General features: G+C 39.0%; 1 pseudogene; it reads left to right on the plus strand.

Annotated features, from left to right (window-relative positions):
- Nucleotides 1–2: 2 nt before the first annotated feature.
- LOC113838303 overlaps nucleotides 3–27,765 on the plus strand; it is a 29,186-nt pseudogene continuing 1,423 nt past the window's right edge.

Here is a 27,765-nt window from a genome sequence, read left to right on the forward strand (position 1 = left end):
TGGTGGCTGTTGATGCTGTAATTGCTGAACTAACAAGACAATCTAAACATGTGACAACCCATGAAGAAATTGCTCAGGTTGCTACAATTTCTGCAAATGGACACATAGACATTGGAAACATCATATCTGATGCAATGAAAAATGTTGGAGGGAAAGGCGTCATCACACTGAAGGATAGAAATACCCTGAATGATGAATTAGAAATTATTGAAGGCATGAAGTTTGAAAGAAGATGTATTTCTCAGACATCAATAAGTCAAAAATGTGAATTCCAAGATGCCTATGCTCTGTTGAGTGAAAAGAAAATTTCTATTGTCCAGTCCGTTACACCTGCTCATGAAGCTAATGCTCATAGGAAACAAATGGTCATATTTGCTGAAGATGTTGATGGAGAAGCTCTAAGCACACTGGTTTTGAACAGGCTAAAGGCTGGTCTTCAGGTCGTAGCAGTTAAAGCTCCAGGTTTTGGGGACAATAGGAAGAATAAGCTTAATGATACGGCTATTGCTACTGGTGGTGCGCAATTTGGAGAACAGGGGCTAAAACTAAATTTTGATGATGTTCAAGGTCAAGATTTAGGAAAATTTGGAGAGGTCATTGTCCTCAAAGATGATGCCATGCTTTTGAAAGGAACTGATGACTAAACTCAAATTGAGAAACACATTCAAGAAATCACTAAGCAGCTAGACATCACAACTAGTGAATATGAAAAGGAAAAGCTAAACAAACACTTGCTAAACTTTCAGATGGAGTAGCTGTGTTTAAGGTTGGAGGAACAAGGGATGTTGAAGTGAAGGAGAAGAAAGACAGAGTTACAGATGCTCTCAATGCTACAAGAGCAGCTGTTGAAAAAGGCATTGTTTTAGGAGTTAGCTGTGCTCTGCCTCCATGCATCCCAGCCTTGGATTCCTTAAAGCCTTCAAATGAAGATCAGAAAATAGGTATCGAAATTATTAAAAGAGCACTCAAAATTCCTGCAGTGACAATTGCTGAGAATGCAGGTGTTGAATAATCTTTGAGAGTTGAGAAAATTCTGAAGAGTTCCTAGGGAGTTGGTTATGAGGCTATGCTCAGAGATTTTGTGAACATGGTAGAAAAGGGAATCATTGATCCAACAAAGGTAAATGAGTCAGCAATTCTTAAACATTGGATGGCCTGTTCTATGGTGTGTGTTTTCATTAATCATTTTATAAACATTTTTTTCTAGGTTGTAAGAAATGCTTTATTAGATGCTGCTGGGGTGGCCTCCTTGCTATCTTCAGCAGAAGCTGTAGTGACCGAAATTCCCAAAGAAGAGAAGGACTTTGGAATGCACACACACACCTTTAATCGTAGCACTTGGGAGGCAGAGGCAGGCAGATCTCTGTGAGTTCGAAGCCAGCCTGGTCTCCGGAGTGAGTGCCAGGATAGTCTCCAAAGCTACACAGAGAAACCCTGTCTCGAAAAACAAACAAACAAACAAACAAACAAAACAAAAAAGACATTTGTACATTCCTGAAAAAAACACGAAATAATCCAATTAAACTTGGGGTACAGACCTAATAAAGAATACCCAATACGTTTTTACTTCTTAAGAGAAAAATCTACTAAGAAATGACTTGGAGCAGGTCCTTCACAGACAATATTTAGTGAGAGTAGGTAGCCTCATGTGGGTTAGTAGTTCCAGTTGCTTCAAAATGCCCAGACCTTTTGTCATAGGCTCATGTGGAGGATCTACTCCATTGGATGGTGATATTAAAAGTAGCACATGGGTATATGCCTTAAGATATTAAGATCCCCAAGTAAAAACTGCATCTCAGATGCTCTCTGTTTCTTGGGCCTATGATATGGGCAGTGAGATTTCTGTCACACTTGCCAGGAAACACTTATGATCTGTCTGTCACAATCTCTTATATCGTCAAATACTTAAACAAACACAATCACCCATGACCTCACGTATCCCTGGACTTAGACAGGAGGCACAAGTCTATCTCAGGTATAAACATTTTTACTTCTGCTGCCCCACAGTAACCTACAATGGCTTCAGTCCAGTACACGGGTAAGTAAACCCATCAATATACCATTCCAGCTGATTGATGACCACTTAGATACATCCCATATGCTGCAGTTCCCAAATGGAGACAACCCAAAGTTTCTTGTAAGTTTAAGAGGAAGGTTTAAGATTCCTGGTGTTTCACTCATACATTTTGGTACATTAGTTGCTGTACTTTTCTGCTTGTTTTCCTATATATTTATTGTAATTAGAAGCAACATTGTTTTACATGTCAATCTCAGTCCCCTCTCCCTCCCCAACTCCCTTGCCCCCACTATAATGCTATCTATCCCACAAGATTTCTGCTCCCCAGCAAGAGGGAAGTCTTCCTCTCGGGTGGGACTTCAGTGTCTGTCATATCCTTTGGGATAATGCCCAGGCCTTTGCCTGCAGTCTAGACAGAGAGAGCATCATCCTATGTGGCATGGGCTCCCAAACTCCATTCCTATGCTAGGGATAAGTACTGATCTACTACAAGGGGCCGTATAGATTTCTCAGGCCTCCTCACTGACACCCACATTCATGGGGTCTGATTCAGTTCCATGCTGGAATCCCAGTGATCATTCCCCCTGTTCAAATCAGCTGGGTGTTTTGGTTTTACAAGCCTGATCTTGACCAATTTACTCATGACACCTCCTTCTCCGTAACTGGATTTTAGTTCAGTTCACTGTTTAGTTGTGGGTATCTGCTTATATTTCCATCAGTTGCAGGATGAAGGCTATAGGATGGCATATAAGTTAGTCATCAATCTCATTACCAGGAGAGGGCATTTAAGGTAGTATCTCTACTGGTGCTTAGATGATTAGTTAGTGTTATCCTTGTAGCTCTCCAGACATTTTCTTGTGCCTCATTCCTCTTTAAACTCATACTGGCTCCCTCTGTGATTGTATCTCTTAATTTGCTTTCTCTATTTCCCCCTATAAAACCAGAAGCATTTGTAAGGCAAAAACACACTCAGCAATACAAAAAGGCAGCCCACGGAATGGGAAAAGATATTCACCAACCCCATACCTGACAGAGGAATGATCTACATAATTTAAAAAGAACACAGGAAGCTGGGTTCCAAAGCACCAAAAAATCCAATTAAAAATTGGGGTACAGAAAGAAAATCTCAAGTTCAACACATCCCTAACACAAAATATCCAAGAAATATGTGATACCCTGAAAAGACCAAACCTAAGAATACTAGGTATAGAAGAAGGTGAAGAAATCTAACTCAAAGGCAAAGAAAGCATATCCAACAAAATCATAGAAGAAAACTTCCCCAAGCTAAAGTAAGACAAGCAAATGAAAGTCCAAGAAGCCTAAAGGACTTCAAAAAGACTGAATCAAAAAACATGTCTCCTCAACACATAGTAATCAAAACACCAAACATACAGAATAAAGAGAAAATATTAAGAGCAGCAAAGGAAAAAGGACAAGTAACATATAAAGGGAATCCTATCAGAATTACACCTGACATTTCCATGGAAAATCTGAAAGCCAGAACATCCTGGATAGATATTCTACCTACAGTAAGAGACCACGGATGCCAGCCCAGACTACTATACCCAGCAAAGCTTTCAATCAATATAGATCGAGAAAACAAGATATTCCATGAGAAAACCAGATTCAAACAACACATATCCACCAATCCAGCCCTACAGAATGTTCCATAAGGAAAACTGCAACCCAAGGACTTAACTACAACCAGAAAAATATAGGCAATGGATAATCCAAGTTTACCAACAGCCAAAAGGAAAAAAGGGATAGAATCCCACACATAATTTCACCACCACCATCAAATACAAAACAAGAATGAACAGCCAATGGTCATTAATATCCTTCAACATTAATGGTCTTAACTTGCCTATAAAATGCGGTACATTTACACAATGGAGTACTACTCAGTGGAAAAAAAACAATGGAATCTTGAAACTTGCAAGAAAATGGATGGATCTAGAACAAACCATTCTGAGCGAGGTAACCCAATCGCAAAAAGATAAACATGGTATGTCCTTACTCATATGCGGATTTTAGACATAGAGTAAGGATTCGAGCCTACAATCCACACTGCCAAAGAAGCTAATAAACACTGATGTCCCTAAGAGAGACATACATGGTCCCCTGGAGAAGGGGAGAGGTTCAAGATCTGCTGAGCAAATTGGGAGCACGGGAAGAGGGGGGAGGGAGCTAGGAGAATGAGAAGGGGAGAGGAAGAGGGATGCTGAGACATGAGGGAGCAGAAAATATGAGTCAGGGGAAGAATACACGATAACACGAATGGAGATATCATAATAGAGGGAGACATTTTTGGTTTACAGAGAAACCAGGCACTAGGGAAATGTCTAGAGATCTTCAAAGATGACACCAACTAACTATGTCAGCAACGGAGGACAGGCTACCTTAAATGCACTTCCCTGATAATGAGATTGATGATTGACTTATATGCCTTCATCCATCAGCTGGTGGAAATAGAAGAAGACACCCATAACTAATCACCGATCACAACTGGAACCCAGATGCAGAGAAGGACCAGTGAAGAGCACAGAGGTCCAGAACATGCTGGTGAAACACACAGAAACAGCTGACCTGAACATCTGGGAAATCTTGCTCCCCAGTCTGATAGCTGGAATACCAGCATGGAATTGATCCAGACCCCAGGAACATGGGTTTCTGTGAGGAAACCTCAAAAATCTATGGGACCTCCTGTAGAAGCCCAGTATTTATCCCTAGCATAGGTGTGGACTTTGGGAGCCCAGTCCATATAGAGGAATACTACTGGGGTGGGCCTAGGCCCTCGCCCAAAGGAAACGAAAACCTCTGATGACACCATATGGAAGGCCTCATCATCCAGGGGGAGCAGAAAGATATGTGACAGATAAGGTCTTAATTGGGAGGGCAGGTAGGGCAGGACGGGTGGGAGAAGGGAAAGGGGATTGTCATCTAAAACATTCTTGTTTCTAATTGAAATAAAAAAGTTGAAAAAAAGGACACAGATTAGCAGAATGGATAAGAAGACAGAATCCATCTTTCTGCTGCATACAAGAAACACACCTCAACTTCAAAGACAGATGGTACCTAAGAATTAAACGTTGGGAAAAGATTTTCCAATCAAAGGGGCACAAAAAAACCAAGCAGGGGTAGCAATCCTAATATCCAACAAATTGGACTTTAAACTAAAATCAGTCAAAAGAAATGAAGAAGGTCATTTCCAACTCATCACAGGAGAAATCCATCAGGATGAAGTCTCAAATCTGAACATTTATGCCCCAAATACAAAGGTATGAATCTTTGCAAAGTAACATTACTAAAACTCAAATCAAACATTAAACCACACACACACATATAGTGGGAGACTTCAACACCCCACTCTCACCACTGGACAGGAACACCAGACAAAAATTTGACAAAGAAGCAAATTAAGTAACAGAAGTTATGGCCCAATTGGAATTAACAGGTATTTATTGAACATTCCATCCAATCATAAAGCAATATACCTTCTTCTCAGTGCCACAAAGAACCTTCTCTAAAACTGAACACATACTTGGCAACATAGCAAACATCAACAGGTACAAAAAATTGAAATAACTGCCTGTATCTTATCAAACCACCATACTTTAAAGTTAGGATTCAACAACAGCGTGGATTGCAGAAAATCTACAAAATCAGGGAAATTAAGTAACACCCAATTGCACAACTCCTGGGCCCAGGAAGAAATAAAAGAAGAAATTAAAGATTTCCTAGAATTCAATGAGAATGCGGACACAACATACCCAAACTCATGTGAAACTTTCAAAGCAGTGGTAAGAGGAAAGTTCACAGCACTAAGTAACCACATTAAGAAAGCAGAGAATAATCACACTAGAGAATATAAACACAACTAAAAGCATTAGAACAAAAAGGGGCCAATACACCCCGAGGAGCAGGTGCCAGGAATTAATCAAATTGAGGGCTGAAATCAATAAAATGGAAACTAGGAGAACAATACAAAGAATCAATATATCGAAGAGTTGGTTCTTCGAGAAAATCAACAAGATAGACAAACCTTTATCCAAATTTACTAAACAGCAGAGAGTGAACATGCAAATCAATAAAATCAGGAATGAAAAAGGGGGACATAAATATGGACACTTAGGAAATTCAGACAATCTCAGGTCATACTTTGAAAACCAGTACTCCACAAAATTGGAAAATTTAAAGGAAATCAACAATTTTCTGGACAGTATCACTTACCAAACTTGAAAGAAGAACAGATAGGCAACTTAAACAGACCTATAATCTAGAAGGAAATAGAAGTAGTCATCAAAATTCTCCAACCAAAATAAGCCCAGGTCCAGCTGGGTTCAGTATAGAATGATACCAGAAATTCAAAGAAGAGCTAATACTAATTCTCCTCAAAGTTTTCCACACAGTAGAAGCAGAAGATTCATTGCCAAGCAATTTTCATGAGGCTTCACTTAACTTGATTACCAAGTGACAAATAGACACAACTAAGAAAGAGAACTAGAGACCAATATCCCTCATGAATATTAATCCAAAAATACTCAATAAAATACTGGCAAATGGAACCCAAGAATACATCAGAGAAATCATCCACCATGAACAAGGAGGCTTCATCCCAGTGTTGCAACGATGATTCAACATACAAAAATCCATTAATGTAGTCCACCATATAAACAGATTCAGGGAAAAAAAACTACAGGATCATTTCAATAGATGCCAAAAAAGCCTTTGACAAAATCCAACATCCCTTCATGATAAAGGTCATGGAGATAAAAGGTATAATAGGAATATACCTTAATACAATAAAAGCATATACAGCAAGCTCACAGCCAACATCAAATTAAATAGAGAGAAATTCAATTCATTTCCACTAAAATCCGGGACAAGACAAGGCTGTCCTCTCTCTCCATACCTCTTCAATATTGCCCTTGAAGTTCTAGCTAGAGCAATGAGACAACAATAGGAGATCAAGTGAATACAAATGAGAAAGGAAGAAGGCAAACTCTCCATGTTTGCAGATGATATGAGAGTCTACATGAGTGACCTGAAAAACTCTACCAGGGAATTCCTACAGCTGATAAACACCTTTAGCAAACTGTCAGGATACAAGATTAACTCAAAAACTCTGTAGCCTTACTAAATACTGATGACATATTGGTGGAGAAAGAAATGAGAGAAACATCACATTTTACAACTGCTACAAACACCATAAAATACCTTGGGGTAATGCAAACCAAAAATCTGAAAGACCTGTACCGCAAGAATTTTAGTCTCTAAAGAAAGAAATTAAAGAAGATATCAGAAAATGGAAAGATCTCCCATGGTCTTGGATAGGTAGGATCTACATAGTAAAAATGGCAATCTTGCCAAAAGCAATCTACAGATTCATTGCAATCCCCATCAGAATCCCAAAACAATTCTTCACAGAATTTGAAAGAACAACTGTCAACATTATATGGAGAAACAAAAGACCCAGGATAGCCAAAACAACCCTGTACAATAAAGGAACTTCTGGAGGCATCACCATCCCTGACTTCAAGCTCTATTACAGAACTGTAGTCCAGAAAACAGCTTGGAACTGGCACAAAAAATGACAGGTAGATTAACGGAGTATAGTTGCAAACACTGATATTAACCCACATACCCACAAACAACTGATTTTTGACAAACAATCTAAATTTTACAATAGAATAAAAAGAACATCTTTAACAAATGGTGAAGGCATAACTGAATGCAGGATTGTAAAGACTGCATATAGATCCAAGTCTGTCATTAAGCACAAAACTTAAGTCAAAATGGATCAAAGATATCAACATAAATCCAGCCACAATGAACCTATTAGAAGACAAATGGAAGATACCCTTAAATTAATTGGCACAGCAGACCACTTCCTGAACATTACACCAGTAGCATAGACACTGAAACCAACAATTGATAAATGGGACCTCCTGAAACTGAGAAGCTTCTGTAAGGCAAAGGACACAGTCAGCAAGAAAAAAGGGCAGCCCACAGACTGGGAAAAGATACTCACCAACCCCAAAACTGACAGAGGTCTGATCTCCAAAATATACAAAGAACTCAAGAAGCTAGTCTCCAAAACACCAAGCAATCCAATTAAAAAGTGAGATGCAGAACTAAATAGACAATTCTCAATAGAGCAATCTAAAATGGCTGAGAGACGCATAAGAAAGTGTTCAACATCCTTAGCCATCAGGGAAATGCAAAATAAAACAACTCTGAGATACCAACTTACTAATGTCAGAATGGCCAAAATCAAAAACACCTATGACAGTTTATGCTGGAGAAGGTGTGGAAATAGGGGAACACTCCTCCACTGATGGTGAGAGTGCCCACTCATACAGCCACTTTGGAAATCTGTACAGCAATTCCTCAGGAAACTAGGAATCAGTCTACCACAAGGTCTAGCAATTCCACTCTTGTGTGTATACCCAAAAGAAGCACATTCACACAATAAGGACATCTGTTCAACGATGCTCATAGCAGCACATTATTTGTAATAGCCAGAAACTGGAAGCAGCCTAGATGCCCCTCAACTGAAGAATGGATAGAGAAAATCTGGTACATTTACACAATGGAGTACTACTCAGAAAAAAAAAAAAACAATGGAATCTTGAAATTTGCAGGAAAATGGATGGAACTAAAGAAACCATTCTGAGTGAGGTAATCCAATCACAAAAAGACAAACTTGGTATGTCCTCACACGTATTTGGATTTTAGACACAGACTAAAGGATTGCCAGCCTACAATCCACACTGCCACAGAAGCTAGTAAACAAGGAGAACCTTTAGTGAAACATACATGGTTCCCCTGCAGAAGGGGAAAGGGTCAAGATAACCTGAGCACATTGGTTCACGGGAATAGGGGGGAGGGAGCTTGGAGAATGAGAAGAGGAGAAGACGAGGGGTGCAGACTACATGAGGGAGCAGAAAGTTTGAGTCAGGGAAAGAATAGAAGATAACAAGAATGGAGATACCATAATAGAGGGTTTACAGAGAAATCAGGAACTAGGGAAATGTCTGTAGATCTATAAAAATGACACCAGCTAACAACCTAAGCAACAGAGGAGAGGCTGCCTCAAGTGCCCTCCCCTGATAATGAGATTGATGGCTGACTTATGTGCTGACTGATAGCCCTCATCCAGCAACTGGTGGAAGTAGAAGCAGGCACACACAACTAATCAGTGAACTGATATGGAATCCAGTTGCAGAGTAGGACGAGTGAAGAACAAAGGGGTCCAGACCAGACTGGTGAAACCCACAGAAACAGCTGCCCTGAACATCAGGGAGCTCTTGGTCCCCAGTCTGATAGCTGGGATACCAACATGGGACTGATCTACAACCCAGGAACATGGGTTTCAGTAAGGAAACATTGGAAATCTACCGGACCTCCCGTAGTAGTTCAGTACTTATCCCTAGCATAGGTGTGGACTTTGGGAGCCCATTCCACATAAAGGAATACTCCGTGAGCCAAGACACACGGGGTGGGCCTAGGCCCTATCCCAAATGATACGACAGACCCTTATGACACCTTATGGAAGGCCTCACCATCAATAGGGAGCAGAAAAAATATGTGATACTTATGGTTTTATTTGGAGAGGCTGGGGAAGGAGGGGAGGGAGAGGGAACTGTGATTGTCATGTAAAACAATCTTGTTTGTAATTGAAATAAAATATGCAGAAAAATAAAATGGGTTACAGAATTAAATAGATAATTCTCAATAGAGGAATCTAAAATGGCTGAAAGACATATAAAAAAGTGCTCTACAATCTTTGCCATCAGGGAAACACAAATGAAAACACATTTTTAGCTTTTAATGAGGATGTCATATTCTTAAAAATTTATACTAATGGAAATTACATTTAGGGAGAAAATCGAGGATTTTTGTCCACACAAACTCATGGAGGAATATTATAATCACATGAAAATCTAAAAATTATTAAGAACTTACTTTTCACAATGGAAGTGTGTGACCTATAATTCAAGAGTATACGTCAAACTACCTGAGGTCATTTGAGATCCCAGGAAGGAGAGGTTTTAGAGGGGCCAGAAACATCAAGGGACACTCAGTATGATTCTGTGTAGATGGAATCTCAGTTCTCTACTGAGAATGTACGAAGGGGACACTGAGCAGTTCCTCCCTTGTACATTAACTCATATAGAATCCTGGCTTGTTATAACTCATATAGAATCCTGGCTTGTTATAATTTGCTTTACTGCAAAGGAACAGGCAGGCGGTGTTTTCTAATGTCTCTTGTGAAACAATTTAGGAGTTGTTCAAACCTGGCCTGGAATCTGCACTCTTCACTGTGGTCCATAGACTTTAAAACAGCATAGGCTTTAATGACAGAAAACTCACCTCAATGCATGCTGATTTCTAAGGAGGTACAATGGATATTGCTTTGGGGAGAACAAAATACTCAATAATAATACTGTATTTCAGCTTTGAGTGGCTTCTTGCACACATGATAAGGGTTCAAAGAATTCCACAATGTTGTACAGTGATATATGCCTTGGCAAAAAGGCAGACACAGGTATCAGTGAATATAGGATACAAAATTGACACCCAGGCTCACATATATTCCATTTTAAATGCACCAAGAAGTGTGACTTTTTTCTAGATTCCTAGTAGATTTGTTTGGGGAAAACATTTTATAATTCAAGAAGAAGTGTTTTCATTCCCTTAGTCATGATCCTACAGAGGCACCTTGATTTATTTTGAGATTTTCTGTGAGATACCTGGTAAAAGACTAAGACCTTTGTGGCAGGAGACATTATCTAAAAGTATTAGCTGTCCATGTGCTACTCATTTTTGTACCTGTGAGCAGAGACTGTCTGAAAAGCACAGGCTCTAGAGTCTGGAAACACCCCACTCTTCCTTCCTGATCAGCCGGCCTGACCCTTTCCAAGCTGAGTGTACCCTCTGCTCTTGCCGACTCCTGTCCAAAGTCCCAATCACCCCCGATCTCTCTGGGCCTGAGCCTGCTTGGAGTGGACCCGCCCAGCCAGGAGGAGCTCCCTGAGTCTGGAAACATCACACTCTTCCTTCTCACTCTGTCAGCCTGATCCTTAACGAGGCCTAACCCCTACTGAGTGAGGAGACTACCAGGAGAGGCAAGAACATCCAGAGATTCGGACATAGAAGTCCTGGCCCACACACCACAGGGTCACAAGAATAGCTAGAGAGACCCCACCTGCACCCACTAGAAGAAGAGGTGGGAAGAAGAAGACAGAACAAGAACACACTCAACAACACAAAGACCAATATGACACCTCCAGATTCTAGGGACTCCAAACCAGGAAGATCTGAAAAGCCCAACACTAAGGATGAAGAAGAGATGGACCTCAAAAATTATCTCAGGAAGGTGATAGAGACCTTTAAAGAGGAAACAAGAAAATCCCTTAAAGAAATAGAAGAAAAAACAAGCAAAAAATCACATGAAATGGAGGAAAAGACAAACCAAACATATTCAAGAAATAAATCTCTTAAAGAGTCTAAAGAAAGGCAAGAACAAAACAACAAAACAAGTGAAGGAAACACTCGAAACAGTTCAAGGCATGAAAGCTGAAATAGACACAATAAAGAAAACACAGAATGTGATGATGCTGGAAATAGAAAGGCTGGATAAAAAGTAAGGAATTGAAACTGCTCTTATTCTAGCGTTTTTCATATCTCCTACTGGCTTGTCTTGCTAATCTGAGCTCAAAAATTTATTTTGTGAATCTCCTCAATCTACATAGTTATTATTACCTTCCTTATCTATGTAACTCTTATATTTATCCCTACCTCCCTTGTCATTCCTACCACCTCTTTCAAGACACCATGAATGCCATTGAAACATTTTAGTTTGCTGAGCGAAAAAGTTTCCAACAGGACTTGTCTCAGGACAAGGAAATTGGCCCCAACCAGAGGGCAGACAAACAATCCTTTTTGGGTCACACCTGGCCAACAGACAACCAGGGACTTTTCAGGGTACATTCTGTGGTTTTTCCTTTGTAGAAAAGCATGTCCCACCTGGGTGACTACTCTAACATGACTTCATACTTTGTAATCAACCACTTTGTGCCCATTGCCTGTATGCTCATCTGCATGTTTTTCCTATATAAGGAGCTTACACCCCATGCTGGGGTGTGCAGCTTTCCTGATATTGCTGACACCCAAATGTGCATGCATTCAATAAACCCTCTTGCTTTTGCAGCTCTCGGTATTGTTTCTGAGTCTCGGGGGCTCCTTGGGACCCTGTGTCCCTTAAGGGTCTAGGGTCTTTCATTTGGCGAGTCAGCCAAGAGGTCAGAGGAGAGAGGAGACCCCAGACTCATTACCTCGACTCAGAGGAGGTAAGTACCACCGGCTTATTTTGATTTATGTTTTCTGTTTGTCTGTCTATTTGGAAACCCTGTATAGACTATGCAGGCTTTATAGAGACACACAAGGTAGACTGATGAATCACTCCCCTGGGAGTCCGCCCCTGGCGGGCGCTCCATGAGGAGTTTTGGTGGGCCCGGGACGAGCAGGCAACCCTCGTCCCTAGGAGCGGACAATGCAAGTCTCTGCTCTCTTTGAATTTGTGGTTTCAGTTTAGCACGGTTTTGCAGCCTTGCAGCATGACTGTATGTCTCAATGTTTGTCTGTTTGTCTCTTTTTGTTTTTCACCATCTGACCACCATGGGACAAAAAATAACGACTCCCTTAAGTTTGACTCTAGACCACTGGGGAGACGTTTGGGACTGAGCCAGCAACCAGTCCCTGGATGTCAAAAAGAAAAAAAAAAACCTGACAAACTTTCTGCAGGTCCAAATGGGCAACATGTAATGTTGGCTGCCTCCGGACGGTTCTTTTAATCTTAAGATTATTTTACAAGTAAAAGAAAATGTTCGATTCTGGATCCCTCGGAAACCCTGACCAGATTTGTGTAAGATGGGGATGTCTAAGAGAATTAAAAAAAGAGCAAAAAGTAATAAAAATTAAAAGAGTGTCAAAAGAAAGTCGTAAAAATGTCAGAGAAAAATGTAAACTGCTTTCTATGGGTTCTCATATCTATTTATAATAATAATAATACGGGATAAAAATTTTGACCACACAAAGTTAATTTTGTTTAAAAATTTTATTTATGTCCCCACCCCCCAAATTATGTATACTTGTTAAAAGGTTCTAGCTGTGTTTTCTGGTTTAAACGTAAATTTTATTAGAAGCCAAAAGCCAAAACAAAAATGATTCAAATATTTTTGCTGTCTAATGCCCACATCAGCCAGTCATTTATGGACATAGCTCAGAATTTATCTCTGAGCTCCAGTCATTAAATTTGGGTTATCAGGAATTCAGATATCTTTTTAATAAAGATAATATTAAAACCGTTTCATGGTTAAATCTGTCAAAAAGTTAAAACTAGTAACACTGGAAATTGACAACATAAATTTAATAGTCACCCAGATGATAATGATTTTAAACACATCAAGGGTGCTTTATTTTCGATATTCTTACAAACAGACATTAAAAGATTTTTCACTGTTCAAATTTATAAGGTTATAAGATATTAATGCTTCTGTAATAATATTATTATTTGTGCTTAAATCAAAAGAGCTAAAATTTAAGATCACAGCCAAAAGTTGCATATGGTAATAAAAAAATTGAGCTGTATATTTCTTATGGTACATTAAGACAATGACCTAAGTTTAACAAAGGGCTTAAAATAACTGATAAGCCCATGGGTCTCAATTCTTTAGAAGTTTAAAAACAAAACTCTTTTATAAATGTAGTCTAGGACAACCTGTATATCAGATGTTTACATTGATAAAGGTAAACATGACAATATAAAGTCTTAGTTTTATAAAAGCTGCTAACCTATTATAAGATGTTAAAAAATGTAAGATACTAGCCATTCTTATCAATTAACAAGTTGCCAGATTTACCTAGGCATAATTCTAATACTACAGAGATCTGCAGAACATGGCATTTAAAACGTTAACTAAAAAAGTTTATAATATCAGAGATTTTCAGATTCTGACAGTGACCCAACATCACTAAAGAAGATTATGGGGCTCCCTTGACTGTGACAATGCTGACCAGTGAGCATGATGCTCAGATGCTACACCTACTGCCAGGCAGGACCGGGCTCAGACTGTGGACAGGCTACAGGACAGTGGAGAATTGATTGTACCACTTTTGCCTAGACAAAATAAGGTCAGTCTTTTCCATTTCCCTCTTCCACAGAGAGAAAAAACTCTCACTTTAAGAACCTGGTAAAGATTTACATCTGCCCCCAACACTATTGAGATTTGGGTATGGCTAACTGTATATGGACTGGAACCTGTCATTTTTAATAGTTTCAAAAACTGCATAAAATTTATCATTCTCAGATCTCTGATAATATTAATGGTTAAACTATACCCATCTTAATAGCTCATTTAATAAAATTCTGATAAGCTGATAAAACCAACCACCTACTGTTCAGTCACAAGCTCAATGTATTTAGATTTATTTAGTTGTCATCTAAATATAAACTTAAAGGGCTTTCATGAGGCCAAAGACACCTCTGTCCAATCTTCTTCTCTAGACAGAAGAAAAATGTACAAGCTTCTAATACAAATCTACAGTTTTTGTTAGAACTCAAAGGTATAAATATGTTTCTGCCCTTGTACAAATACCCACTATCTGCTTTTTCTGCAATGCAGATTTCAATACAGATTGGTAATGATAAAATGTCTAAAATTTCTATGTCCTATTATATAATAAAGTCCATATAGTCTTCAGAGGTTCAAAAGTCATAAAACTTAGATCCACTTTTCACATGTAAGAAAAAGACTCCAGATGAGTACAACATCTGTTATCCCATCTATTTGTACCTGAGGATGAGATTTTCTCCTTTGTCTTGGAACTCCTTTAATTCTTGATCATTAGAAATATGGACCTAGAAAGAGTTCCAATAAGATACATAAATTTTAACTTTGGTTCCCAGTTTAAATATGTCTCAACAGATTTCCACTTCTGGCAGACAAATATCAGTTGCTGACTACGGCCTGCTCCTAAAGACTGCAAGCCCTGGACTTGCTGTGGATGTGAAATAGTCCAGCTGATATGGACACCCCGTATCTCTGAAACAGAGTCTGCCAACCATAAGCTCCTGATGGATTCACCATTGTCTAAATTCCCTTCTTTGCTTTGGACTAGCATTGCAGCCTTCTTGGGTCCCTAACTTTGTCCCAAAGTCAGCAGTAAGTAGCATAGGAAAGAATACTTTGCCCATCTTCCTGGTAAAAATGCTAAGTCAAAAAAAAAAAACAAAAAAAACAACTCCTTTACATGAGGGAAACGCTTGTCCATTACACAAGCCCTAGTTCTTACCCAGCAATATCAGGCTCTTAAGCAACAAGAAGGACCTAAGTTTTAGGATTAAAACCTCACAAAAAGAAATGGAGTAATGAAAGATTTTAGTTTGCTGAGAGAAAATGTTTCCCACAGGCCTTGGCCCAGGACAAGGATTGGCCCCAACCCAAGGGCAGACAAACATTCCTTTTTGGGTCACACCAGGCCAACAGACAAGCAGGGACTTTTCAGTGGTTTTTCCTTTGTAGAAAAGCACGTCACACCTGGGTGACCACTCTAACATGAGTTCATACTTTGTAATCAATCACTTTGTGCACCTTGCCTGTATACTGATCTGCTGTTTTTTCTTATATAAGGAGCTTACACCCCATGTTGGGGTGTGCAGCTTTCCCGATATTGCTGACACCCGAATATGCATCTGTTCAATAAACCCTCTTGCTTTTGCAGCTCTTGGTTGGTTTCTGAGTCTCGGGGGTTCCTCCAGACCCTGTGTCCCTTAGGGGTCTGGGGTCTTTCACCATAAAAATTGTTTTTTAGCCTCTCTCATATCCTGTATCACTGACAAGCTGCTGCCAATTGAATCTGTCTCAAATAAATACTTAGATATTATATTAATTAATTTTTGACCTCATTCTCTCAGAAAGAACAGTAATTAGACATGTATTTTAATCAACTTGATACTCATATTCATGTATTTTATTTGAAGGATGCAATTTTCAAATAGTCGAAGCATATATTTATGTAAAATAATAATGGCGATGATATCTAATACTTATTGGATGAGTATGAGATACCATCTTATCATCATAACTGTTATAATAAGCCTTAAAGTAGGCACCATGATTGTTCATATTGCATAGATAAGGAAGTGGAGGCTCAGAGTTAAGACAGAGTTTAATAGTTATGATTAATCATAAGTTATACAGATTTACCAAAGCTTTCTAACTATGTATTTACAAGTAGGAAGTCCAAAAAAAGGCCAAAATCCTCTAAAGTTGATGGGCACTAGCTGAATATTTTTTTAATTTATTAGTTCAAATTAGAAAGAAGCCTGCTTCACATGTCAATCCCAGCTCCCTCTCCCTTTCCTTCTCTCCTGCCCCCCACCAACCTCCTACCTGAGACCCCCTCTGCTCTCAGGGAATTACCAAAGTCTGTCATGTCATCAGGGGAAGGGCCTAGGCCTTCCTCCACTTGTGCAGGCTGAGACAGTTTCCCTCCATATGAGATGGGCTCCCAAAGTCCTTTCCTAAGCCAGGGATAAATACTTATCTGCTACCAGAGGCACCATAGAGTGCTGAGGCCACCTCACTGACATCCACGTTCAGGGGTCTGGATCAGTCCCTTGCTGAAAACTTGAAATTCGCAGGCAAAGGGATGGAAATAGAAGAAACCATCCTGAGTAAGGTAACCAGTCACAAAAAGACAAACATGGTGTGGACTCGCTCATATATGGATTTTAGACATAGAGCAAAGGATTACCAGACTACAATCCACACCACCAGAGGAAGTAAGAAACAAGGAGGACCCCAAGAGAAGAATGCATGGTTCCCCAGAGAAAGGGAAGGGAACAGGATCCCCTGAGCTAATTGGTAGCATAGGGGTTGGGGAGAGGAAGGTGGGAGAGAGGGGGAGAAGAGGAGGGGAGAGGAGGAAATCGGGGAGCAAGAAGATTGAGTCAAAGGGAATAATAGAGGAGAGCAGGATGAGAGATAACCTAATAGAAGGAGCCATTATAGGTTCGAGGAGAAATCTGGCACTAGGGAGATTTCCAGAGTTCTAAAAGGATGACACCAACTGATAATCCAAGCAATAGTGGAGAGGATAACCTAAATACCCTTCCTGTATAATGAGCCTGAGCAGAGGCAGACACCTTCTAGGTGAACATTTTAAGAACCCTTTTGCCACTGTTCTCAAAGCAATCAGATGAATATGCAGGTGAGTAATGAAGACCAAGAATCTCATTTTCAGGTAACATTGACCTAAGCAAGCTTCTGTTCACTTCTAGTACAAAGTCACTTTGTTAAGCATACTAGAGAAATAAGAGATACGTTAGGAGATACATTAAGTCCATGCCAACTAGGAATCACTGTAGTAAATTATCTTTCCTTCAGTCTTGGCTTTCACATTTAGCTATCCATATTTTAAAACTCTTCAAGCTAGAAATGCACTCTCATCTAGTATCTGCTCGTCTTTAGCACTGGATCATTTAATTAAAAGTAAACATTATGTTCATCCCAAGAAACAAAGGTCAATGAAAGGGACTTTTCATGGCTATATGCTCATCACTTCATTAGGAAGAAACTACCATGTCTTAGACAGGATTTAAATGTCAGTAACAAAGTAGAATGTATAAGTCATGCATGAATCATTACTCTAAAAATAAAAAAGCCTTGTCATTTCACTAAAAATCATACTGAACACAAACTGAAGCTCTGCATTTTAACCAAACACTTCTACATCTACCACATAACAATCCTCTTTAATATCCTTACAAATTAGTATCCAGAGACACACCACTTTTTAGAGGAAATACAGAGGAACAGATAATCCTCTGGTCCAAAAGAATAAAATCTAGAATTCAACCTAATTGGATCTGGTTCCTGAATATGAAATCCTTCCTTTACAATATATATATATAATATATATATATATATATATATATATGTATAGTCTTCTTAAGAAAAACTCAAGTTTGCTACTTCCTGGGGTGTCTAAAGAAATCTCACCCTAATACATTTCTTTGTCTTTAGTAAACTGGCTTCATGAGATGTATGGACAATGCTGTGGAGCCTTGGTGGAGACCTGAATCTACAAATACCGTGAGATTGGAAGAGGACTAAGTGGGGAAGGAGAAGGTAGGGGGGTAGATATGGGAGTGAGTATGAGAGTGTGGGGGTGGGGTTAGGGTGTGTGTGGGGCTAGGGAAGGGTACTGTTTGGAGGTAAACCTGGCATTGTGAGATGGCAGTCAGTGTACTGGCACAGTTCAAGAATTTTTGCACTAGTAATTGGGAATGAAAATTGTGACTTTAGGTTAAATAATAGAACTCTTGTTAATAATAATAAAAAAGTGCTGTAGAGATGGTTCAGTGTTCAAGAGTGCTTACTGGCTGCTCTTGCTAGAGGACAAAGTTTCCATTCCCAGCATCCACATGGTTGTCCACAACTGTCTATAGCTCTAGTTCCTGGACATCTGATGCCATCTTCTGCTTTCTTGTGCATCTGTTACTCATTTGGTGCACATATGTACATTCATGCAAAGCACACATACAAAGAAAATAAAAGCAAATATTGTAAAGGTTGCGCATGTTGGCACACTTCTTTAATCTTAGCACCCCAGAAGCAGAGGCAGGGAGAATTTCTGATTTTGAGGCCCATTTAGTGCATAAATAGAGTTTCAGAGCAGTCAGGCCCCAGCTATTATAACAAGAAACTCTGGTTTGAAACAAACAATAATTAATCATAGTAATAATAGAAATCGAGCAGAGTGGTTTGATGAGCAGTGTGTTGCCATTGCCAGAGTGGACCCATCCCTGTGCAATGGGGAAAGCAGGATGACTTGAGGACGCCAAGTTTGAGGCAATTCTGGGTTACATATGAAGTTTTACCTCAAGAAAATAAATTGGTTATGTTAGCTAAATGGGCAGCACGGAGCCATAGGAATGTTAATCAAGGACTCATTGGTGGAGACAAGAGGACACCAGTAGAGTGAGACTGAGCCCTCCACTGGGCTATACAGACTTTGTTTAAACACGTGGTAGAGGAGGAGGAGAATTGGGAGGAATAGAACTCTGGTGGACACTTATAGTCACTTTTCTAAGAAAAGTTCTCAAAAAAGAAAAGCTGGGAGTGGGGAGTTTAATCAGGAAGTGGGCTTGGTTGTCTGCTGGTGAATGGTGATAACAGGAATATAGGCCTTGGCTGTATAATGACTATGTGTCAGAAGAGATAAAAGGAGGACCGAGGGAGAAAAGGAGGAGGCTGGGTGGTGAAGGTGATAGTACAGGGCTGCATACTGTATTCCTTCCCCTCTGTAGGAGGTAGTGAATGAATATCATTAACCATGCAGTCCTGGCTTGCAGAAGGAGATGCAGGGTGAATGAAATAAAAATAGTGTTTCGTATTATAGAATATTACCTTTAGTAAAATGTGGGATCTCATATACAATGGTGAATTATAAAGAAAGAAATATTTTCATTATTTAGAAAGTATGTTAACAGTGCGCTAGTTCAATTATAGGGTAAGTAAAAGCATTACAGTTTGCAATTAACAAGTGTTTCAAACCTGATTGGTAATGTTTTTCATTTCCCAGATTTCTTGCTTTTTGACAGTGGAAAAATATACCCTACATAGAAAGCATATCTATTCATGTTAAATATACTCTCAACCAATTGTGGAAGGATTTCAGTTATTTTATTTGCATTGACAATAGAATACATTTTAGTTTATTAACTTTTTCTCAATTACTTTATGATTAGAGAAGGTTTACATAAAATATATGTTTTGAATATTTCATACTTTAATATGTAGTCTTTGTATATTTGCAAGGTGACATAGAAAAGAAAACCTCGTTATCTGTTGCAGGTTACAGTTTAATATAATATATTAATAATCTTACACTGTTGATTGTTGCTAGTTATTCTTATTTTTGTACATATGATTTGCCTTCTAGTGAGATAGGAATTTTATAGTCCAAAATTTATAAGATTTTGTTTTTTTCTCCTTATACCCTTCATAGGTTTTACTTCACAAAAGCTATTAATTGGTAATAAATTTTGTTGTGTGTTTACATTGTGCAGGTACAGGTTCACTTATGTGTGTTTACATGCATAGACTAGAAGTACAGCTGAGGTATGGTTCATTTGAAGCTGTCCACTTTGTCTTTCTTTGTGCCTTTCAGTGGTACCTGTGTCACACTGAGTAAACTAGACTGTCTGACACTCACAGGGATTCTCCTGTCTCTCTATCCCCTAGGCTGGGATAATTTGTATTCACCACCATGCACTGTTTCTTACGTGGGTTTTGGGGACTAAACTTTACACATTGTACTGTCTACCCAGTATGACAGTAGAAGTTCGTGAATGTTACAGAATCACTTAGTCTTCTATTGCCATGTGTATCTGTAAGTTGTATAGTCTCCATTCTTTTTAGACACTTATACACACATAAATGCATACACAGATACATTAGAAGTTTGTTTTTTTTAATTTTAGCATTTATATTTGTATTTGTGGCATTGTAAATAATAATTGTTGTATATTTTCATAAATATTAGTTACTTCTCTCATTGCTCTAACCAAATACCTGAGAAGAAATAAATTAAGGAAGTAGAGATTTAGAAAATGTTCAGAAAGCTTTGGTCCTACCTGGCAGTGAAACCATAGCAGCAGGTAAATGCACATCATTGATAGTCATATTGCATCTGCAACCAGGAAGTTGAGAGAGGTAAATGATAGATTTCAGTGGACTTTGTATCGTCTTATTTGGGTTTTTTTTTTGGTTCTTCATTTTAAGCTTTAGTGTCTGTATGTGGTACATGCATATATGGTGGAATACTTAGTGTATGGTGTATGAGCTTGTGTAGAAGCCAGTGGAAATACCTTCCTTCATCACTCTGAAGCTTCATTTTTCCTTTTAGATAGACTTCTCATCGAGATTGAAACCCACTGTTCCAACTATGCTTTCTAGTCATCAAGCTCTTACTATCTGCCCATCTCTGTCGGCCAATATAGAGATTACAGGTATGTACGGTCATTTCTAGTATATTTTGTGGGTGGAATGCATTTGAACTCATATCCTCATGCTAGAACAGCAAGTGTTTTTTACCAAAATGAACCATTTTCTCAGCCCTATGCTTTCTAATTTTTAATTCATTTTGGGACCTCAAACACCTAGAATGGTGCCATGTTCATGAGGATAGGTCTTCTATCCGTAGTTTCACTGGAAATGCCTTCACACACATGCCTAGAGGTGTTTATGTGTCCTAGGTAATTCCAAATAAAAGTGAGACTGACAATGAAGACAAAGGATCACACCTTATTTACCTCTCTGTATATGCCCTTGAGTGCAGGTGCCTTCAGATTCCAGAAGAGGGTATCAGCTCCCTTGGAATTGAGGTAGAGATCTCAGTGAGCAACCTGACATCTAGGATCCACTTTAAGAGCAGTACATACTCTTAATCACTGACCCATCCCTCCAGATTCAATTTTCACATATAACTTTTATTATTTAACTTTTCTCAGGATTTTCTTCTTGCTCATTTATTGGTTGCATTAATTTTGATTTGCCAGTATGCATATTAACATTTATACATGAGCAACATTCCTGGAAGGGGTTTCCAGTATCAGCCAAAAAACTTACTAAGCATATTCTAAAAGAGATATAGCAACTATACATTATTATTTCTCCAAATTTGTTTTTCCCTTTTTGTATTCCTGGGTGTTTGTGTTTTAAATAACTTTCTTCCATTTGCCCAGTTACCTATCCATATTCCTACCTTGTTACCTCCCTGCCACTTTTAATCTTAGGACTTTTGCTAAAGTTTTTCATGTACTTAAAGAATGGGAGGAATTTTCTGCATTTCTTCTGTCCCCTCTCCTCCTGTCCCTCTTCTTCCTTCCCCTTCTGCTCTTTATGGTCCTAAACATTACCTTCTCCCTCTGAGCCTTTCTCCCTCTCCTCCCTCTCCTATTTCCTCCACCTTTTCTGTTTTCCTATCTGACACTCTCACCTTCCCTTTCTCTCTACAGCCTCTCTTCTCTTTTCCCTTTATCTCTAAACTCTCCTTTTCCGTCTTCTATCATTTTCTCCCCCTCTCCCAATTCTTGCTTCTCTCCCTCTGCTCTTCCTCTCCCTATCTCTCCTCTCTCTTAGTTCCCTCTCTTTCCCAGTCCTTATTTTCCCTTCTCCCCCTTCTTTTGCCTCCCTACCCTTACAGTCTTCAGCTGCACCCTCAGCTGTCTTCTTTCTATTGCCTTCTCAACCTCTTCTCTTTACCTCCATTACTTTCCCTTCCTACATCCTGTCCTTTTCCTCTCTTCTCCTCTCTGCTCTCCTTCTCCTCTCCCTCAGCCTGTAGACACCCTCTCCTGTCTCCTCCTTACCTCTCCATTTATCATTCCTTACAACTCTCCTAACTTACTGTCTTTCCTCTATTTTTAATTCCCACCCTGCCCTATAGTGCAGATTTTTTTCCTCCTCCCCTCCTCTGCTTCTCCCTCTCCCTGTTCTATTTATCCACTCTACCTTCCTATTTCTTCTCTCTCCACTCTATTCTCTCCCACCCTTTCCCCTTCCTCCTCTTTCCATCCATTTCCCCCTCTTCCTACTCCCTTCTCTCTCCACATTCCTCTCCCTATTCCCATTACCTCCTAGTATTGCTCTTGTCCCTGCATACCTTTTCTTCTTCTCTGCCTCTGTCCATCCTCCTGTCACCTTCCCCTCCTAATCACCTACTTCCCATTACCCTCCCTTTCCTCACCAGTTATGTTATTGAATGGGAGGAATTTTCTGCATTTCTTCTGTCCCCACTTCTCCTGTCACTCTTTTTCCTTCCCCATAGTACTTCTTCCCATTGGCCCACCCCTCTCCTTTATCCCTCTCCTCTGTCCCTGGCAGTTTCCTTCCCTATACCATTTATCCACCCCCTTCACCACTTTGCTTTTACTCCATTTCTTGCTCTACCTCCCGCCCCTAGCTCTCTTTCCCTTTTCCCCCTCACTCTGGGTCCTTTTCTTTCCTTCCTATCTTTCCTTTCCTCTTTCTTCATCTTTTCTTCTGCATCTCAGCTGAATCTTGTTCAATCATTATTTTGGTGTGCCTTCTCTAGTTATTTTGTTTTGATTGGCTAAGCATTTGTCATTCATTCTTATCCTTTTATAGAAATCATTATTTCATTTGTTCTTTTGTACTTGGTTCAGGTTTGATTTTATTAGTGTTGGCTCAGCATTCTTAGTGTTCTAGGTGTTAAGATTCTGAACCGGCTGGTGAATCCCACATAAACAGCTGACCTGAACAAGGGGAGCACATGGCCCTCAGTCTACTGTCTGGGAGGCCATCAAGGGACTGATGCAGACCCCTGAAAGTGCATGTCAACAAGGAGGCCTCCACACCCTATGGGGCCTCTGGCAGTGGTTTGCTATTTTTACTGGTATAAGAAGGGTCTTTGAGAGCCAAGTGGGAGGGTCTAGGCCCAGCCCAGGATGATGATGTGGAATTTGGGGAGTCTCCATGGAGGGCTCTACCCTCTATGGGGAGGGGAGAAGAGAGGGGGTGTTGGAGGGTTGTGGTGGGGACAGGGAGAAGGGATTTATATGTGAAATTATAATTTTGTAAAAATAAAAAATATTATGTAAAAAACTATTATTCATTGAATGAAAAAATATTCCAAACCCATGATAATGAGTTCTGATCTTTGTCATTGTTTGTTACTAAGAATATTTGAGTTTTCTTTGATATTTTCAACATTTGCGTGTCTACTCATGCACTTAGCGTACAATCAGGTGTGCACATGTAATAACTCACACGTGGATGGTAGGTGAGGATATCTTTCTGAGGTTCATTCCCCTTTTTTCTACCATGTTTTCCAGGAATTCAATTAAGACAGTCTGGCAAGTACCCTTTTCTGATGAGCCATCTCCAGTTCCTAATTTTTAAAATGCAGAGAGTTACAGAAATAGATTTCTTTCTTGTAATAACTTTCATTTTATTTCCCCACAATGTTCTCTTATATTACGTTCTCCTTCATTTTAATTATGATCAGTTTCATTCCTACCACTATTTGGGTAGGATTTCTGAACCCACTCCCAATTCCTTTAGAGACTCACTGATTTTTCAAAGTATTTTATTTTTCTAATCTCTGTGTATAGTTCTTGGAGTTTATTTTTGTGCTGGCTTGTACTTTTTAAAAATGCTGTCATAAGTATAAATTACTTTAGTTATCTTGTGTTTGCTAAGACTTGCTTTATATAAACTATAACTCTCTTTTAGGAAAAATCCTTGGGCTGCTGAGAAGAATGTGTTCTGCTCTTGTTTCTTGGAATGTTCTCTAGATTTTTAGTTCTGTTCATTTATTTCTATTTAATATGTTTCCTTGTTTTCCTTTTGTTGTGATGACCTGTCTGTTGGTAATAATCTTATATTCAAATCACCCAATGTATTGTTGAAATCTGTTATCTTTTGCTTAATAGTGTTCTTTTCATTAAATTTGGTATGCTAATGTCACATAAATATATGATTGTATTCTTGTTTTGTATTAGTCACGATATCAATATGTAGTAACTTTCTTTGTCTCGTTAAAATATACTTTGTGGACTATCAGTATGGATATTGTCTGTGTGCACATGTAAATTTCAGCCTGTCTTATTGCCACTGAATTGCATTTGTAGCAGGTAGCTAATAGCTTGATCTCCTTTTTGCTACCATATCTTTCAATCCATGTCTTTTAATTGGAATATCAGAAAATTAAGAGTCAGAATTACATTAAGATGTGTATTAATTGCAGTCATTTTGTTGTTTTTGTAATACTGTCATTTTTCCCCAGTCATCTTTTGGTGATATTCTGTTGTAAAGAAATTTATTCCTTCCAGCCAGTATTACCATTGTTACCTTTGTAATTTAACTTTAAAATATCCTTTCCCATATCATGTTTTACTTTTTCAAGGTAGTTGTAAAGATGTATAGAGGCTTTCCCTCATACTTAAGACTTTTCACCTGTTTTCTTGTTCTGGTCTTGGGAACGCTTTACTGTTTCTAACTTTTTGTTTTTGTGGGTTATTATAGGATACATTGGGAGATGGTGTCTTAATTAGCTCTGGTTGTCTTTAGCTACATTAAATGCACCAGAAGACGGATACACTTGGAAGGTAAGGCTTGTTTTTCATAATATTCCATATAAAAACTCTTTAAAAAACAGTTTTAGATACAACTACTTAATTTCACCCAAAAAGAAAGTGACTTATTTTAGGCAATGATAGATCACAACAAAGTTTATAAGAAACCTTCAGCTGCTTATCCAGGCTTGTAGAATTCTAGTTCTGCCACATTCAGCAAAGTTTTGGTACTACTGCATCATTTACTTGGGGTGTAATGGTTTTTATGTACTTCGCAAGAAATTTTTTATTCATTTTACATGCCATCCACACATCTCCTTCCCTCTCGTTCTACTGTGACGCCCACTGGTGCCCAACCCAACCCCATCCACTCCTCAGAAAGGGTAAAGCCTCCCATGGGAGTCACCAAACCTAGCATATTCAATTGAGGCAGGACCACATCTCTCTCCTGCATTAAGGCTCAGCAAGCTGTAAAACGGTAGTTCATGCACCAGGGATAGATACTGGTCCCACTGCCAAGATTAGTGCAAACAGAACAGGCTACACAACAACATCACACACATGCAGAGGCTTAGTTTGGTCCCACACAAGCTACCAGTTATATCTCTAAAGTTGATGAGGTCCCAGGATATCGTGTAAGATGTCTCTGTGTTTCCCATCATAATTTTGACCACCCCATAAAATCACTCCTTCCTCTGTTTGACTAGACTTACTTAGCTTGGCCTGGTGCTTGGATATGGATCTCTGCATCTGCTTCCATCCATTACTCAATGATTCTATGATGACAGTTAGGGTAGTCACCAATCTGATTACATGGGAAGGACAGTTCAGGCACCCTTTCCACTATTTATAGGATTCTTCGCTTGGGTCATCCTTTTGGATTCCTGGGCATTTCCCTAACAACATTTTTCTCACTAACATCATAAGAACACCCCATATCAAGATATCTTTTCCATGTTTCCCCCCCAACTCGGTCCCTCCCCCAACTGCCCTATAGCCTTCCTGCCCTCCCCCGGCCCTAGGCTCAGTTTACTCAGGAGATCTCATCAATTTCCCCTTTCCAGTGCGACACATGTCTCTCTCTTAGGGTTTTCTTAGTTACCTTGCTCTTCTCAAGAGTAGTTAATTGTGGTGTGGTTACCCTTTGCTTTACAGTTTCTATTGAGTGAACAACTTGAGGAGTTTTGGTATTAGCTTTTCTTTGAAATTCTGGGAGAATTCTGTACTGCAACCATGTGGCCCTGGGCTTTTTTGGTTGGGAGTCTTTTAATGATTTCCTCTGTTTCCTTAAGTGTTATAGGTGTGTTTAAATTGTTTACCTGGTCTTGATGTAATTTTCGTATGCCATACCTATCCAGAAAATTGTTCATTTCTTTTACATTTTTCATTCTTACAGAAAATGGGTTTTTGAAGTGTGACCTGATGGTTCTCTGTTGTTATGTCCCCCTTTTCATTTCTGATTTTGTTAATTTGGGTATTCTCTCTGCCTTTTGGTTTGTTTGGGCAAAGGTTTGTCTATCTTACTGAGTTTGTCAAAGAACCATCTCTTTGTATCCTTGATTTTTTTGAAATGTTTTATGTTTCTATTTTGTTGATTTCATCCCTGAGTTTGATTATTTGCTACTCCTCCTGGGTGAGTTTGCTTCTTTTTTCATCTAGAGCTTTTAGGTGTGCTGTTAAATTGCTAGTGTGAGATTTCTCCAAATTATTTAGGCATTTAGTGATAATTTTTCTCTTAGTACTGTTTTCATAGTTTCCCATATGTTTAATTATGTTGCATATTTACTTTCATTGCAATCTAAGAAGTCAGGCTTACCTTCTCTATACTTTACTCTTTCATGTCTGTTAATTGACCTTTACAACCTTGTTTGCCACACTAGTGCTCTGCTTCTTCAGTCAGATCTGCTTGATCACCACTTACGTACTTGTCCTTAAGTAAAACCTACTGGATCACTACCTCTGAATTAATCTCTGTCTTCTATATCAATATCCTCCTTGTTATTTTGGACTCAGCCTATTGTGGGCCACTCATCATCTCTACCAATGTACAGGAGAAATGTTCCTCTCTTCAGCTATCCTTATTTGGACCTCCATACTCAAAAAGATTTACATTTCTAAAATACTTTGTTTATACCTTTTGAAAAGCATTAATATCATTAACCTTCAAAGTATAAGTATGCTTCCTATGATTTTATTATACTTCAACACATCTTTGAGACTCTTGAAGAGACAGATTGATTCAGAAGTGATCATCAAGTAGGTTTGACTGAAGCAGAATTGTAGTAGAGTTGCAAATGTTGTATGGAAGTCAATTAGGAGTCTTGAAAAAGCATACTTATGTAGAGAAGGTTTTCCAGAATACACAATTGCTAATCTAATTTATATTAGTCTCTGCAGCACACGATTTAGACCTAATATGTACTAACTGTTATTCAGCAAATACACTAATATAAAAACATTGATCAGGTAAAAGGAAAAGCCATTAATACAGTTAACCAGTGATGACATGAATGAGAAGGTTGATGCAGGGTATGGATGCAATCTACTATGTTGAGTGCAGTGTATACATATATGA

This window comes from Cricetulus griseus, unplaced genomic scaffold (genome assembly GCF_003668045.3).
Source record: "Cricetulus griseus strain 17A/GY unplaced genomic scaffold, alternate assembly CriGri-PICRH-1.0 unplaced_scaffold_2, whole genome shotgun sequence".
Classification (NCBI taxonomy): Eukaryota; Metazoa; Chordata; class Mammalia; order Rodentia; family Cricetidae; genus Cricetulus; species Cricetulus griseus.